At 36.3% G+C, this 18,003-nt stretch overlaps 1 protein-coding gene and 1 long non-coding RNA gene across 3 annotated transcripts in view; one reads left to right on the top strand and one right to left on the bottom strand.

Annotated features, from left to right (window-relative positions):
* LOC131693587 (longitudinals lacking protein) overlaps positions 1–16,972 on the bottom strand; it is a 71,991-nt gene extending 55,019 nt beyond the window's left edge. For both annotated transcript variants that reach the window (XM_058981510.1, XM_058981512.1), the window contains exon 1: positions 16,819–16,972. The gene's annotated coding sequence lies outside the window, so the exon portion shown is untranslated. The remainder of the gene's footprint in view (positions 1–16,818) is intronic.
* Positions 1,045–2,592, top strand: LOC131693590 (uncharacterized). Its single transcript, XR_009306288.1, has 3 exons — positions 1,045–1,117; positions 1,187–1,486; positions 2,385–2,592. It is a non-coding gene; the product is annotated as an uncharacterized LOC131693590 (long non-coding RNA).
* Positions 16,973–18,003: the final 1,031 nt, after the last annotated feature.

The following is an 18,003-nucleotide window of genomic DNA, read 5'->3' as shown; positions in this document are numbered from 1 at the left end:
TTGATATCAATTTGAACGCTATCGAGCGAAGTTTCTGCTTTATAGCCTTAACTCAAAATATACGCTAACATCGATCGTATAGAAAAATAGTTTTGTCAAAAACATTTAATAGCTACAATTGGATGGTTTTGAATTGTGTTTTGTCGAGAATGCTTGCAATTAGGCAACATAATCTCCCAGACTGCGTGCGTATCCTATACATGGGGTCATCCAAATTTTAGTTTAACGCATAATTCTAGTCCTATCTATGGGATGGCCTCTATATAGGACAATTATGTGTAGAATAGCTGTATACTACGTGAATAATTTGGGTAACAGGTACGAAGAAGTTCACGTTTGTTTATGTTGAAAGGGTGAGGATATGGCTAATGTTTACATGGATTCTGTCACACAGCTTTTTTTCTTTTTAATGTGCATCATTGGCATCATAAAGGCTCGATTTTCTGTTAAATTTCACTATTTTGGATGAAGTTTTAAACGATCGTTGTTCCAATCCTAGGTTTCGTAGGTTGTTTCAATTTTTCTATTGCATTGTTATTGTCAAACTCTAATGTCACAGCCCAGCATCGAAGTGGTCGAACACATTTGAGAAAATCCATACTTTCCTGGAATTGGAAACCCGTTTTGTGAAATTACCGCCAATAAAATCAGAAAAGTGTACGGGGCATGTGCAATATGTCCACGAAAGAAGTCAAACGCAAAGATTTTTAGTCCACGTGGTATACGACTTCTATGCAATACAGTATGGTTAAACATTTGACATTTTCAGAAGCTTCCGGCATCACTGATCTGTATACGCCTACAGCTAAAGCATATTATGATGTGAGGTATGCTAGGGTGTGTAGATCAGTAAAAAAGTTGATAGCGAAAACTGAACATGTGTATATGCTTGCAATACATTCACAGAAGAACTTGATGAAAAACACGATCCCTGCCCATACGTCCCAGTTCTTTTTCTTGTTGATTTTGTTGCGAAGGCTCCACTCTTCTCCGCAGACCGCTCTTTTACTGTTTGGACGGCAGCTGCTCTTTCCGAACTCAACACACCGATTCAGAGCATGAAAAATATGAAGCTCATAAAATATCTCCTTCGCGGCAGGGAGGCCGTGTAGTGTAAGTACGTACACTTCAGAAATGAAACCCTCTGCACACCTAGCGTTTATTTTTTTTTCTTTCATAAAAACAGCTCGCCCTGTCATTGTGTGTGCGATTTTTTGCCCTAAGTATACTATTGGGGACAGAGGAGATCGGTATGGGATGGAAATACAACGTACGAAACTATTGAAAGGGTGCCAGTACAGAGGAGCCACATGAGAGAGACAAGAGCATCCCTGGGTTCACAATCGACAACACAAATAGCTTACACCTGAAACAGAAAGAGACTGCACCATACGAGTGGATTACACAGCGGAAACTCCAACTCTCCACATAGAAGAATGTATCTACTTAGTAAGCTGTGTACTGCGGTATTTGATCGTTACAAGGGGTGAGTCGAGTTTCGTTTTTCTGCTGTTATGTTGATTTTATAATTTCGGTGCTTATTTTTTTAATTAAACAACCTACTCTCTTATGTTGGTCTTACACAAATTGTTGTTCATGCCGAACTGTGTAAAATGATCGAGTTTAATTTTCCGTTGTTTGAAGGTCCATCCGGAAATCGGAAGGTTTTATTTCGGAAAACCCAGGTGACCATTTCACTAAATAATTACACGGTGCTACAGCGATTTTGACCTTTTCAAGAGACCTAGTATATGTTGTAGCGCGCATCAAATGCAATACAAAAAATTGTTTGAAAAATGTTGTATACCACCAAAAACTCGATTTATAGCAAAAAATCTATTCGGTACTAAAAAATAGGTGGGCTGTCATGTTTAAGCGGAATTGAGATTTTTTAACTATTCTCGAAAGAAGAAAAATAGACCTTTCTAACGGTATGCTATATAATGCTGTTTTGTAAATAAATTCGCCAAAAGTGGTTTTGTGTTTCATTTGAGTAGCCTACAACCTATACTAGGTCACTTGAAAAGTTCGTTCAATGTTTGATTCTTTGTAGCAGCGTGTTTTTAGTTCATGATAATACAGTGAAAACCCGTTTTTATCAGGCCCTTTAGTCTAATTTTGGTTGACAAAATAGAGTCAATGACAAAACATATTTATTTATATCCTGGTTAAACATTCAATGTTAGTCCTTAGACACAGCCTCATAACCCCGGTTGGCTGACGAAATCGGGTGAAAAAGCTGTCATAATTAGGAGCAGATAGACACGATTTTCCATTGCACAATAAACCTATTATACTGCCATTCTACTCATAATTGTCCCATGTTACTTTTTGAGTATCTTCGCTTTTTTTATGAAACAGTCCTTTTTCACGAATATTTTCAGAAAACACACCAAAATCATAAAGTTTGTTCGAGAACTCCGTGGAAAAATAACAAATCTGTTTGTCCCATTGTTGAAATTCTACGCAAAACTGTCCCACTAACAAAATATATAAAAAAGAATAAAAATCATCAACTATTAACTTTTATTCATATCTTTGGCTTTATTTGGTCTATAAACAATCCGTGAGATCTAGAAAAAATAGATATTTTTGGTTACAGTGTTGCCAAATATGCTATATTTCCAGTTTAAAATTTAAACTGCATTTTTCTCACAATTCTTGCATTTTTGTTTTAAAAATGATTATGCTATTGTGTTTCTCAGATAGTTTTACACATAAAAACATCTAAACATCAAGATAACTTGACCCAATCCCCAGACACAGTCATTTGAAGCAAACTCAGTAACCAAGCAGAAGGTAAGAATTCTGAAAACGTTACATTGCAGTGATTTTTTAAACAAGTGATATGCTGCCGTTATAAGCATATTTGTCCCATGTTCTATGGGATTCCCTATATACATGGGACAATTATGCTTAGAGCGGCAGTATGGCACATCTAACTCAGTATACCCCAAAATGACGTGTGTCATAAGATAGCACAACGGCGAAGATCTGTCATACTTTTCATTTGGTAAGAAATTTGAGATTAAGATTTAGGGTATTTTACAAACTGCCTTATTCATATAACTTTTGCGGCATTGATTTGAAACTGAAATAGTCTGCAGACAACTTTAAGTGTTTCAGGACGAATAATGTGTGTCATGACAACACATATCTTACTTGGGTAACATCTTAGCACCTCTATTCATTCCTTCCATTTGAACACATTAATAGAGCTCTGTCTGCTATCTCTGTTCAACGTATTAGCTCAAATGGTAGGATAAATAAGGGTGCATTGTACTCGACTTTCCACTTCGCTCAATTACAAGTATTTTACATTTTCCAGGCCAAATTTTTCATTGTATTACTTCTTAGGAACGCAGTATTACTTCTCAGTTGGCCGAGATATCAACAAAATAACGTGACACCCTGACTAATGAGAAGTCTACCCTTTTATCGTTCAAAAATTATGAGCAGTTTTTCGCTAAAAATGGGATATTTTGCAATTCTAATATCACTGATTATGGCAAACAAGGATAATTTTTTTTTCACCTACATATAAGAACGTTACACGAGGTATAATTGAGCAAAAATGACAATCACGATATTTTATTAGTTTTCACGAAAATGATTAAAAAAATTAATTTTAGATGGGGTTACTGCGCCCTAATTCATCTTAGCACCCCTATTCATCCCACCCATTTGAACACATTAGTTAGAGCAGTGTCTGCTATCTCTATTCAACGCATTATTTCAAATGGTAGGATGAATAAGGGTGCGTTGTACTCGACTTTTCGCTTCGCTCTAACGCGAGTATTTCACTTTTTTCAAGGCAGATTTCTTAAGACCGAAGGAAAGATGTTGACACCTATTTAAGCGCAATCCAAGAATTGTAAGCCGAGTTTTCAGCGAAATAGTGTGACATCGTGACTAATGAGATGAATAAGGGCACATTAACCCTATCATTGGTACTTATATTTTTGTAATAAAAGAAGGAAATATCCATCTTCAAAAACACTGAAAATCATCTAAAGGATATATGTTGGTAAGCATTGAAAATTGCAAAAGTTATGCCAGAACATTGATTTTTCATGAATTGTTCTTGGTAGTGTGTGTGTATACAATCCATTTCCCACTGTCTGACAGTGTTTTTATGGAAGAAAATATGTATGTAATGATATATTTGTTTTCATCACATGTTTAGCCCTGGAAATGAAAGGCAATAGCTCTACTGTACATCCAACGATCCATTTCAAGAATGCCTGTTCCTACACGTACATTCTGAGGCCGCCTTCATATACAATAAGCCCCGCGAGAATACATCCGCGTATCATTTGGATATTTGCAATATATTCGCCCTTCCAAAATGAAAAATATTTTCGATTCTGGCACGCATTTACAAAAGGGTAAATATTTATGACGGGACAAGCATTGAAAATGACATGAAACGATCTCTCCAGCTCTGAATAAATAAATTCATGAGATTTCTGTGAATTCTCCTCCGTAGGTGAAATGGTTGCATCGGCTACTCAGGTTCAGGCGGCGCTTTAGGCGCTAAGCGGAACGAATGGGCGTACTTTTTGATCTCATTTTCCTGTTGAATATACACTCAGGGTTTTTTTTTACGCGGGGGATACGAGCCGCGTAAATGAAAACCGCGTAAATGAAAACCGCGTAAATTTCAAAATCCGCGTAAAAAAAACCGCGTAAAAAAATACCGCGCAAAAAAAACCGCGTAAAAAAAAACTTGAGTGTATATATCACTGAAAAACTTTAGTGGACGCTAACGACAACACGTCCGAGCGATTCACCAGTGCTGCCACATTTTCTTCATGAATTGTTCTTGGTAGTATGTTTAAATTACTTTCACGGTGGCCAATATAAAAGATATACAATGCGGACCCGTATTTATCAGCCCCTTGGTGAATTTTAGGCTGATAAAACAGGGACATCGACAAAATCGGGACAAAAATTTTGCTTTCTTTTTAAAGCGGACCCTACACGAGACAGAAATATTGTCAATAAATATATTGTCAAGACTGCTTCAATCCATCAACCCCATTTAAATTCTACAGAATCAATATTTTCAAAATGACCTTACACCATCAATATATTGATCAATATACGATTTATTGTCAATATTTTTGCTCGTGTAGGGTCCGCTTAAGAAACCGAAGCTATTAAAATATTCTTCTTTAGTCCCTAGATATAGCCTCGCAACACTTTCTGAATATTTAGTTCAAAATTTCCCTTAAGGGGGTCTGACAATGCAAAAATAAAAAAAAAATGAATCTTTATTTTTGCATATTTCGGATCTCTAAGATAGGAAAAATATGCTCAGAAAAGGATTTACTCGAATTCAACTTGGTTCATCTGCTAAAGCCCATCAAACTACCAACTCTTAATTTTCATACGAGGCTGATAAAATCTGGTCAAAAAGCTGATAAAATTAGGTCTTCACTTTAGCTTCGTTCTTATGATAAAATTTTGCATTTTACCAGACCTTTCTATTATTATTTGAAATAGTGGGTAGGATGGCTCTAAATCTATGAAAATCTGGAAAATTGCTTTTTAATGGTTCGATAGTCTTGCAGTCTTTTCTTTTCTTCTTGGAAGAAAATTCTATTTCAAAAAACTTTGGCAATGACACCAGAGATCTATATTTTTTTTAGCGGGCTGATAGGACTGCAGCTTATAGCTTAGGGGATCTCGGTCCGTCCTGCGAGACAAAATTTGCAAAATCGCACGAATTAGCAACTGTCTGCCAAGTAAACACCGGTCCTCAGGAGGAGTACTAAATTTTGCGCCTGTTTGTCTCGAAGCGTGTAGCGTCAAGTCCTCTATTTTGTCCAGTCCAAAGTATCAAGCTCCTAACAACGCGTGTTTAATCGTCAGTGATGCAATAAAAACTTTGCATTGATTCCGCTTCTGTCTTGTTCCTGATCTCCTCTTGGGTCCCCTAGGTATGAAGCGGATCAATCGACTATTTACTAAATCAGAGAGCGCTGATAATCGTAATGTCCACGAATACTAATTTCTCTGTATTCTACCAGTTATTATTACTGTTCTAGTGTGTACTAATGATTATTTTGTTTGAAAATCAAAAAGGAAGTTTAAGATTTTAATTGTTAGAACTAAGTCATAGAGAACAGACATCCAGATTCGAACAAACAATTTTAAAATGTTTGTTTTGTCATTTGAACAAATATTTGTTAGAGAATTACGACCACCATACTGGCATATCTCATAATTAGAATGATCACTTGAATATCAATTCAGGAACACTCACGCACTAAACGGCATGACAGAACCACCTTTGGTGGTAACCTTTCAATTACCTTTGGATGTGCCTTTTACTCAACTTTTACGCTTGAGATGGATGTCTGTTCTCTGTGCCGAAATTGATGTTGCTTCTCAGTTTTGCACGACCCAGAGAGAACTTGGCCTTGATCCCACTGCTCTGTCATCGATGTTACGTGATATTCGTTATGGAATATTGTTTGCTTGGGGTCCATTCATAAACAATGTCTCGCAGAAAAAAGTCTAAAATTGTTGTTGGTTTTATTAACCCCGCTCCACTAGTACGTCTCGAATTTTTAGTTTTTCTCTCGTTAATTCACGGCTTTTCCCCAACTGTCAATACGCGACATCATTTATGAACGGCCCTTGGTAATATCTTTAGAGCAAACAATCCAATGAAAAATAATATTGGCAGAATTTTGTGCGTTTTAAGCACCTTGTGTCACATTTTTATGTTTGTTATACATACTAAGAATACCAAATCATGTCATGTGATGGCCGGAAGATTAGAGAAGCAACCCCAAATTTACCCAAAAAAACAGTGTTTCTTATGTTTAATGGATTTATTTATAACTTTCGCAGTTTTGATTTTTTGTTAAGAACACTTTCAGATGTTTTGATGGAGAACACCTCTAGATTTTCGTTAGAAAGTTATATTCTCTTTACTATTTGAGTAAATAATGCAGGATATAAAAATATTACATATGCCATTTTTTGATGATGTATACTGTAAAGTATATTTGATATAACAGGAACTCTATTTAATGTTAATAAATTAGATATTTGAAAAGAGTGCCAAGAATAATCTTGAAGTTGTCCAAAGGTTACTTTAGTGTAAAATGAAACTACAAGTTATACAACAAACCCATTTTTTAAGCATTACCTTAAAGTTTACACTTGAATTTCCCATATAACGAAAAATATGAAAGATAGAGTTTTCATGTCTTTAGCAATTTGTCTAAAATATATTGTTCTACAACTTCAACTTATTACAGTCAAGCTCTATCTCAAATCGTTCTAAAATTAAATTTCAATATTGAAATACTCGTGTTTGAGGGTAAGGAAAATGATTTGAACAAAGATTGTTTGCTCTAAACAACGGCTTCAAATTCAAGGTTCATTATCCGAGTATTGTTTATTGTTGCTTAATTTGTTTAAAATTTCTATTGTGAATCTGCTAGCATGATTAGACATAAAATAACGTAGAAAGAACAATAATCGTAATATTTCTAGTTCCAATGATTCTTATTAGTGATGTTATCTTCTGAATAACTTTATTTTGATGTGATTTTTATAATTTCTGATTTAAAACAATCAATCAGTTTTATTATCTACAGAAATAAGACAGTAGAATATGCAGATAAAATCGCGCGTAGACTAACAAACTCAAATTGCTCCATAGTTGGTGCAAGTCTCAAGACCTTATACTCCGAGGAACGATTTCACTGTATAGAAAAAATAGACGTGTTTATCAGAAAATTATTAAATATTTGATGTTTTGGATCATTTTTATTTGGTAATAGGATATGCCTTCATTTAATTCCGGCGATTACCACAATCTTGCTACTATGAATATGAATTCTGAAAATTTGATTCAAAGATTGAATATGTTCGAGATTTTCAAGAGATATCCTTATTTTCCAGGAAATGTAGATGCGTAGAACACATATAGTGTAAAATTTAGTAAAGATCCAACCCAATTAACGTGTTTTGCTCTCTTGTGATTTCATACCATTGAAAGTGTCAGTCTTAGACCCCCAACCAACATTTCCGCTGCGAACCACATATAAACGGAAACCGAAGGGGAGTGAAACCCCATCCAAGCAGTACACAGCCAACCAAACCAGAAAAAGAGCTTATATTTCACTAGTACGAAAAACACACGATCGAAAAACAGGCAATGTGGTCTCATCTGTTCTGGATATCCCAGTCGGAGTTACTGCGGCATGTTGAAGCTGTAGCCGAAAGCGAATAAGGAAAAGAGTCGTCGTCCGTTGCGAAAGCAGTAAAGCCATCGACAGCAGTGATCCAATAGACTAGGGCGGGGAAAGCGACGTTGGGATCGGGACAACCGCCGCGTCCAATACAGGCATAATGGAAAAGATGACAGCCGGAGTCGGGGAGAAATGAAGAAAGAAGTGCTAGGAAGAAGCCAAATTCCAACCGAGCGTAGGTTTCGGGGAAATTTTTTCTCCCCTTGTTGGCTTTTTCTGTGGCAACTTAAAGTTTAGTGTCACTATACATATACAGCGCGCTTCTATCATTACCAAGTGTGTGCTGGGCTTGGCATACGCGGCATTTCCAATACGTAGTGGGTACCTACTAGAGCAAACCGAATGTGATCTTGCAGGTAAACTCTGTCGGTGTGAAGTGGAATGAAAACTTTGTTCAGAAAGGGATGGGGAACTATTGGGTGCCTCCTTTTCCGGAATATATAGTTATTCATTCAGGGTCAGCTGGGCGCACATTAGAAAAGGAAGTTAGACTTCATCCTGTGATCTATCCGATCACGTTTACTCTAACTGTTAAACATAAAACATTCCATTTTGTCTGAATGCTTAATTTTTTTCACATATCTGTCACGTGTATAGTTTATTAACATTGACTAAAAATCTAAATTGATTTGATTAGCTCGATTGTTAGACCGATCATTTGTTCGTTTCCCTGCCAATCGAGAATGATGAATACAAATAATGAATACACTGTAGCAAGTATTGGGATAAAATAAACTAAAATAAATCAGTATGAGAAATTCGAATAAATAAAAGAAAAATGACCACCCAATACTAAATACCAAAGACAGCTCAGAATAAACTAGAAAGGGAAAACATTTTGTGATGCTGTTTGTTCACCTACACTAAGGCAAAACACATAGCGAAATTCATAAGATTCATCTTATGATTACTAGAAAAGTAGAAAAACTATGTTTTCATAAGATTAATATGAAAAACATACGACTTGTATGATTACCTTAACATTTTATAAGTTATTGCATATGCCAGTCGTTTGAATTTCATACGAGCATCTTATGATTCTCATAAACATAAGAGAAATGTATAATATTGTCTTATGATAATTCAAACATGCCTTATGAAACATGAAATCATAGCAAACCGATTTGACCAAATAAATGCCGTTTCATAAGATAATCTCATGATTTACATACGTGCTACTTGTGGCTAAAAATTATACGATATTCCTATGAAATTCGCTGTATTTTTTGCCTGCGTGTACCATTGATTGAGTTGTACCCACAGTTGTCTAAAACAAGAGGTCGGTTAGCAACATTGGATTATTACCACAAAAAATAATTTAATCATAATGATGAATAAAAGAAAAAAACAGCACTAAAGATATGCAATCGAAATAAATAAAAATATGTATACAGGGAAGACCCGTTTTTACCAACCTCTTGATGAATTTTAGACTAACAAAACATCGACAAAATCGGGACATCTTTTTTTCTTTCTAATATACCAAGCTGTTGAAACATTCTTCTTTAGTCCCTGTGATTATTTGGTATAAATTTTCCTTACAGTGATTTTTTTTTTGAATTTTACGTCTTTGAGATAAGAAAAATACAGAGATAGACAAAAGCGGGAGCTGATAAAATCGGGTCTTCACTGTATTATAAATCCGGGATATCCGAAATCTTTGTGCAATTCTCCCCAAAAGTAAAATAAAAATGTATTTGCATCCCATAACGTCTCGATTCATACACGAGCAGCAACCCCTCTTTCGTGTTAGAATAGGTCTCTCCAATTGTAGGGGCGAGAAGAAAAGCGTGTCTATTCATCTTTCAAAGCACCATCAGGACGGTATGGGGAGAAAATACACACAAAGCACGGTGATGCGGTGGCGAAACTGAGGATCGAACATGCGCAACATCGTTTCCACTGGGATATAATCCTCCCTTCGCAAATGCACCCCAGGTCAACGGCGACAGCTTTAACCCCCGGAAAAGCAACTCGCAGTACATTTTGAAAAGCAGCACAACTGTTATGTTTTGGGTACGCATCGTATCCACTTTTTGTGCCGACTGTACCCCGATCAGATCACCCCAAAATGAAATAATGCATAGTGTGGCTTTCTTTTACCCTGTTGCTGTTGTTTTCCCGACATCCATGCCAGATGTTTGCACGAAGAGGGTGAAACGAGGGGGACGACGAACTGAAAAGCGTCACTGTTGGGAAGTTTTTCTGTTAATGTCTATGTGTTGTGAGCTGTTATGAAAATTTGAAATTTACAATTCCGCAAAACCGGTTCTATTGTTTGAACTGCTATAAGCAACATGTAGATAAAAAACAAAACTCATTGTTGAATTAGGATCATACAAGCTGGATAAATTGGGATCATATAGGCTACTAAGATCCGAAACATTCAAGGAAACCAAACGAAACTAATTACACTTCAATTCCAATGTCCTATAATCAAGGAACCTGCATATTTTCAAGGTAAAACATGAAACGTATGCTAACACAGTAAGCTTCTGTTTTTGGCAATTCTCAGGATATAAATCCCTCAGTGACTTTCCGAAAGTACCTTAAATTACATTTTATTTCAACTCACTGTTGTTTACTTTTGCAGGACTTCCAATAAAAATGTTTATATAATGCTTTGTTTCGGTTTTCAGTATTTTTTTTGGAAATATTTTTAAATTCCGTTTCCGTTGCTTGTTTATAATACTTATTCTATTTCAACATAGCGAAAATGTGCTAAAATAATAGATGCTTCCAAGTTATATTTTTTTAACTACCTACTGCAATTTAAATGTAAATTCTAGCACGGGCTGTTTCTAAGACAACTTGACAGTTAGAGCCCCTAGTGGTTAGTGGTTGCTTGACTAATGCAAGCGAACTACCTGTATGCTTCGACCACAACTGGTGACTTGTAGGTTGTGGGCAAATACACGTGACAGCCATTGGAATTAATTTTTGTTTGATTAAATTGCACGTCATTATACTGCCGTTATAAGCATATTTGTCCCATGTTCTATGGGATTCCCTATATACATGGGACAATTATGTGTAGAACGGCAGTATACAGTTTGAATAAAAAAACATCCGTTCAATGTTATGCACACTCAAAAGCTACATGATGCCTACTGCATATCATAAGCATGAAGTAGATGTAAAGTCCAAGCTCTACTCGTACATACAAATCAACCCTGAAAGCACTTATAATATTCACTGACCTTGAAAACTAACGAGAAGAGGATAAATATGATCAAGAAACTGGCTACCAAGTTAAAATGGCTCGTACAACATAGACGTATGTTCTAAAATGATTCCCGTCAGAAAACCAAGCCATCAATCAAATCGCGCTTTGAAGAAAATGGCTTGTGGTTTTACCATGACAATGCTAATAACTTATGCAAATACGGTTAAACTTGCCTAGTTTACACAGTTTAAAAAACAATACACCCAAGCTGCATACTTGCAAAGACGAAAAACCAGTTGCCGCCAACTTACGGAGGAATGTTCATGAACGAACACACAAAACATATCAGAGCAGAACTTGCCCTCTCTCACACACTAATTGAAGCCCTGCTTCGCCTCACACGCCTACTGGCCCCTACTTGACTTTGCGAGCGACAGATAAACGTGTTAAGTATACACACCGATGTCACTTATTTTCAGTACATCCAAAAAACTTCCACACTACACCATTTGCCCAAAGTGACTAGCCAATTTCTGGTGCAGAGCATAGTTTTACATGTTAATTTTGAAGAATAAATCGCTTGCACACTGTTATGTTAGTATCTGCGTAAATCTCGAGATACTTTAAATCCTATTATGTTAAGCCCGTAGCGATCGTAATTGGTATTTTTGTACTACATAGAAGGATTGGCTATTGGTATCCATTATACACATCAAAAGTAAATTATACACACTACAAACAGTTGGAGCCTGAAGCGGTGATATGAATAAGTTAACAACATATTATAGAATATGACCGCCACATAATTAAAGCAGGACCGCATATTTCACCTGGATTCTGTGTTAATTTGTTTCATGGGAGAAGTTATAAGTTTGTTGTAGGAAAATGTATGAGATGCTTGATCAAATGACGTTTGCGAAAACACTGTGGAGATAAATTAAGCTTAGGTAGAGTCTATGACAAGACATGACAATATAGGGTGGAAAGGGTCGTTTTTATTCCAATTTTACGTAAGAATTTCAATCTACCGATTGGTTGATTCTAACAGCTTCCACCATAGGAAATGTTACTGCAAGGATAGGGAAATAATGTGTGGCAGTGGTGTCATATTCAAAGGAAAATATTATCATTACTTTTGACAAATAAAATAATTGTGAAATGAGAAAAAAATGATCAAATTGAGCAGAAATTGTGCGACAACGTAGAACAAGTACATGTGGTTGATTGACTTTAACAATAAAAAGAAAACAAACAATCCATAATCTAAAACTATTCAGAAAATGGCAGCCATTCTAGACACCCATGATATGAAAAAAATTATAGGGTTGTGTACAGGACACGACCACGGTGACATTAAAAATGTAGCTTTTTTCAAGAGCGTGCAAATGAATTTTATCTATCACACATATCGACTCACGTTCTTGTTCACTCGCCTGGTTTCATATGTTACAATTTGCTATATACCCTCCCCATCAAAACATAATTTATTGGAGGTCTTTTAACGGTAATCTATTAATTAATCAAGTATCTCACTAGGTGATTGGTATTATTTGGCTGATCCATCTAGTAAAAATAGGCTGGTATCGCCAGAAAATATATTCAAAAGAAAAGTTCCATATTGAGAGCTGTGATGATGATTTCCAATTAAATTTTCAATAATGTACTAATGAACTTAAGTAAACAATCTTAAGTTTAAGTATTTCTTGATCGATTAGTGGTGGAAAAAATGAAATTATTTGATAAATTACATTGCTATGCAACGTTCGCACTACCAGTTAAAACGGGTTTTATGCTATCTTGGTGACATTTTTCTTGTTGCCAACTATTAAAACGTGTTATAACTCTGTAGTGTAAACATTGTATTATTAAACCAATTCTGCATCGTTTTATGTTATATAGGTGTTTTATGTGGTAATAGGACTGACATAATTATATCTTCAGTACAGCGGTTTGTTTCATAATTTAAAACAGATTTATTTTAAAATTTAAATTAGTATACCCAACCGTTCTATTTGTTGTATACTTTAAAACGCAATTAGAACTGTGTTTTAATTACATAGGGTAGGACAGATATTCTGACTGGTTAAACTGAGAAAACAATTTTAAGTCCAGTAACGCTTAAGACATGGCTTGAATTTGAATCGAAAAAGAACACCCGCTTAAACTGCTGCTGGGACGGTAAGTTCTGTTTTAAAATTTTCCGTTGTGTGCAGTACGAAACAAAAGTGTTTGAAATTAGAAAACAAAAAGTTCTGCTGGGAATGTGATTGTTTCCGATGCAATTACACTCAGATTTTTCACGCGGGGGATACAGGCCGTGTAAATGAAAACCGCGTAAATTTAAAAAAAAAACGCGTTAATGAAAACCGCGTAAATTTCAAAATCCGCGTAAAAAAACCTGAGTGTACTCTCCTATATAAAATACTACGCTGCTGAACAGTGCAATAACTACAGAAGCACGTTGTCAGATGCCTTACTGATAAAAAACATATAACCGAAATATGAAACATGAAAACCAATAGGCTTTTTACCCTACGCAGCTACAAAGCGCCGTAAACATGGATAGTTACTTGGATAGTTACAACGCACACGCATGCATAAAAATAAATATATTTTTTCCAAACGCAACACTCTTAAGCAGCCTAAGCAGCACACACCGTATTGAATTAAATCCAAACCACCCCGCCCACCCGCTTTGCAAATCATTCTGTGACACTGTGCTGGTATCCGAAAAATCCGCACACGGCTACCGCTGCCGAAAATGCATAGCGTCTACCGCTTATTGTAGTGCTCAGACGCTGCAGCCATGATCTTACCCGTTCGACATAAGAACAAAAACTGATTCAAACGGGTACGCGTCACCTCTATTTATAAACTAACCGTATATGGTTTAGTCACTTAGGTGCGAGTGTGTGCAAATGCCAACGTTACCGAAAATCGATAGCGCTTATTGCATCGCCCGGAGACGATGTTGCTCGTCTGGGATAAGAGCAACAACTGATTTAAACGGACATGCGTTGCTTCTATTTATGACTTTTCGTGTTTCATTGAGCAACTAAGCTGCCCTCTCTTGACGGCTGTGTCTGAGAAATCTGCCTCACGAATGGTAATTTTCCCGTTTTTCGTGAACTTTGTAATTTTACCAATTTCCAAAAGTCTACTTTTATTGGGGAGATATTAAATTATTACCAATGTTTAAGTTAGGTGTTTCTGAATCGGTTGGTGTATGAATGATTAAAATTCATCTATTAATATCGGAGTTATAAGCGTGCAAACCTTACATAGTTTCGTTACATGGGAGATAGTTTAGATTTTAGAATGACACCTAGTCCCAGATAGTGGAGTAAGACATTTTTAATGTCAAAACGGAGCCCTGCGTCAATATATGTAGTGGATTCAAGATTCGATATATTGCAAACATAAACGAGATTAATAAAACTAGCAACACTTTTCGGAAGATTCGGCAGGGGTATGTGCTAAAAGAACGTCGAAGGACGAAGATAAAGATCCGATTGTCACGTCTTGTCTTACGGAAATATCTGCAATTTTGTCAGTAGGGATCATTAGGGGGCATGCATACCTTTGCATTTAATTCTTAAGAAAATATCTAAATTTTTTATGGAGGTCTAAGCAGTAAAAGCAAAGTTTTAACACTTCATCTTATTTCTTTACGTGGGCGAAGGCCTAGGTGTAAAACTTTAAACGTGAATAATCTCGAAATCATGTTTTACCAAAAACGTTGTTGTAATCACTAGGATTGTCGAAATATCTTTCGACCGATTCCAATTTTTGTGTTAAATTCTTCGTAACTCATTTACCGTGTCCTAAAGCGGGTGCCTGGTATATATTTTATTCGCTTGTTAGTTATCCGCGAGAAAATCTAACAAAATAATGAGAAAAACAAAATACGCAAGATATGGTAGGTATGCCGAGATATGCATTTTCTCTTAAATTGATGTGAATACTTTTCTTTTGGAAAAGAATTGGAGATGTGTCTATTTTTATGATTTTAAGAAAAGGTACGGGATACGTAAAGTGAAGTTGTGTTGGGAAAAATTATCCGCTGATGCCATACCATTTGACCCAATGCGTTGAACAAAGATGACAGACGCTGCTCTAACCAACGGCTTCAAATAGGTGATGTGATAATAGAAACATGACAACAATAGGATCATTACCCTACTATGATTAATTCTTTTTGATTAACTTTAACTTTTATGACTTTTTGTTTATAGAAATACATGGGTTGATGCTTAAATGTATTTTTTTGTTTTGTTTTGAATATATCACACTTCAAATATATCACGCTAAAATACAGAACGACCGTGACAGAATAAATTTTTTGAATCATATTCTCATTATTTTGGTGACTAGAATTTGCTAGATATTCCAAATCAAGATACCTATAATAGTTATCTTAATATAAAATAGTTTGTGGTTAGTTTATTCATGAACAATTCAAGCTACGACGTAAACTTCAAGATTCTCCACTGTGCCAACTAAACGGGTGCAGGGTATGACATCATTCAATGATTTATCTTGAGCTGGTAATTTTCAGCTTCTCCCGCAGATTAACGTACAGCACGATCAAATTGCTGCTGTTAGCTTCGAGCTGCCGTGGTGTGGTCCCTTCTTGGCTGTCCTTGTCTGTGAGGAGCAAGTATTATTATGCGTTCCCGCTCTTTCCTATTCGTCTCGATACAAAAAAAAATCGCCACCCCCTTCTGACGACTCGCCGCTAAAACCAGCAAACGGACCTGGTAATTCCCTTCCGACAACCGTGTGGCACACACAGCACGCTCGTTTTTCCTCAAACTTCTAAATTGGAGCTGACTGAAAGCATACAATACTCAGCACACATCGAATCCGAATGTCTCTCGAGCCTGCCTACGGGGCACATTTTTCATACTAATGTATGATCGTATTTCACGGCCTAGAAAGCACACACCACTACCAAAACTTTAGTACTGAACTTCACTCGCACAACCCACACATTGGAAAAACGAATCTCATTACAGAAAAAATACAATTATGGCGGATTTTCCGAAAATGAACAAAGCCAACATAAAACAAAATGGCGGACATTCATTATCCAGAATATTCAGGTTTTATTTTTCCACCAGTAAATTATTATTTCTTATAACGAATAACGATTTTTTTCGATCAGCACATTTGATTACATACTTTTCAAATCCATTGAGAACAATATTTATAATTTTTGAAAGAGAAACGTAATAAACGCCCAGTTTTACATATTTTTCGTCGTGCATTTACCACCAAACTTGATTCTTATCAAATTACATCACTCTGTAATTACACATAACACTTGCTTGGTAGAAACATCTAATCACAATAAGAAACCACTGTTTTGCTTACCTTAATTAGCACAGTCTTCATTTAATATCACAATTTTAATACTACACTTCACCACAAAATTTCTATTTTCACAATGGCGTCCAGTTTGTTCTCTTCTCAAACTCACTTTGAGCAAGCAGTGACGATGATTAACCCGACGAACCCACCGAGCACGGAGCTCAGCAACGGTAGTAATAGTGTTCGTGAGGTAAAATTAGAGAGAGAATTTCCCGCCACGCATATGTGTTTATGTATATACTGAAAATGCATATACACATTTTCCTCTTATGGCGATTCGCTTGAACCTGAAACTGAGTCAGGTTCTAACCCCAACTGCTGTCAGTTCATACATTTTGACAGCAGTTGGGGTTAGGAACTGACTCAGTTTCGCTTCAAACGAAAACCACATTAGTTTATCTATTAGGTTCTTCACTGACACCGTTTAACCTCACTTTTCTTGACAGTTCACTAGACTGGTTACATGGGCTTTGAAAATTTTTGTAGATGATTAAATTCGCTCGAAGGAAATCGTAAAGAATTTTTCTAAGCCCATGTAAAGAGTACAAGCGCAGAGAAAATAGGGACAGAGACGAAGAGTGAAAATCAGTCAAAACGGCAACACTCCCTTTAAGCGGACCCTACCCGAATAGAAATGTACAGTAAAGGCCCATTCACACCCTCGGTGAAAATGAACGTGAACTCGATGCGCACCAAATTGTTTTTTCCAATATCTCACTTATTAGTGCATAGAAATTGATGAAAATAGAACTAAACGATAGTACATTAATACACTTAGAAAATCAATGCACAATTATTCGAAATAATTGAATCAACGCAATAATATTCATATTCCCCGATCATGTTAAATATTCCACGATGAAATGTGTTCGCAGTGGATATTTCACTTGTTCACCGGGAGTGTAAACGCAATGGTGGACGGAATTGATGCGGAGTGGTGAATATAAATGTCATCGCTGTTCACGGTGAACGTTCGCCTTCGAATACCAGATTGCATTCTGACAAACTGTAAACTGCCAGTTGAGCGTGAAATCGCTGTTCACTGATGAAACTGTTCACGACGTTGTCCACCGTGAACAATGGAAGGTATTCAACACTTGTTCATTTTCATTTTCACGTAGAGTCTAAATAGTGCTTTACACCCTCGGTGAAAATGAACGTGAACTCGATGCGCACCAAATTGTTTTT

The sequence above is a fragment of the Topomyia yanbarensis genome, chromosome 3 (assembly GCF_030247195.1).
Source record: "Topomyia yanbarensis strain Yona2022 chromosome 3, ASM3024719v1, whole genome shotgun sequence".
Taxonomy (NCBI): Eukaryota; Metazoa; Arthropoda; class Insecta; order Diptera; family Culicidae; genus Topomyia; species Topomyia yanbarensis.
This window is presented reverse-complemented; position numbering and strand designations above follow the sequence as displayed.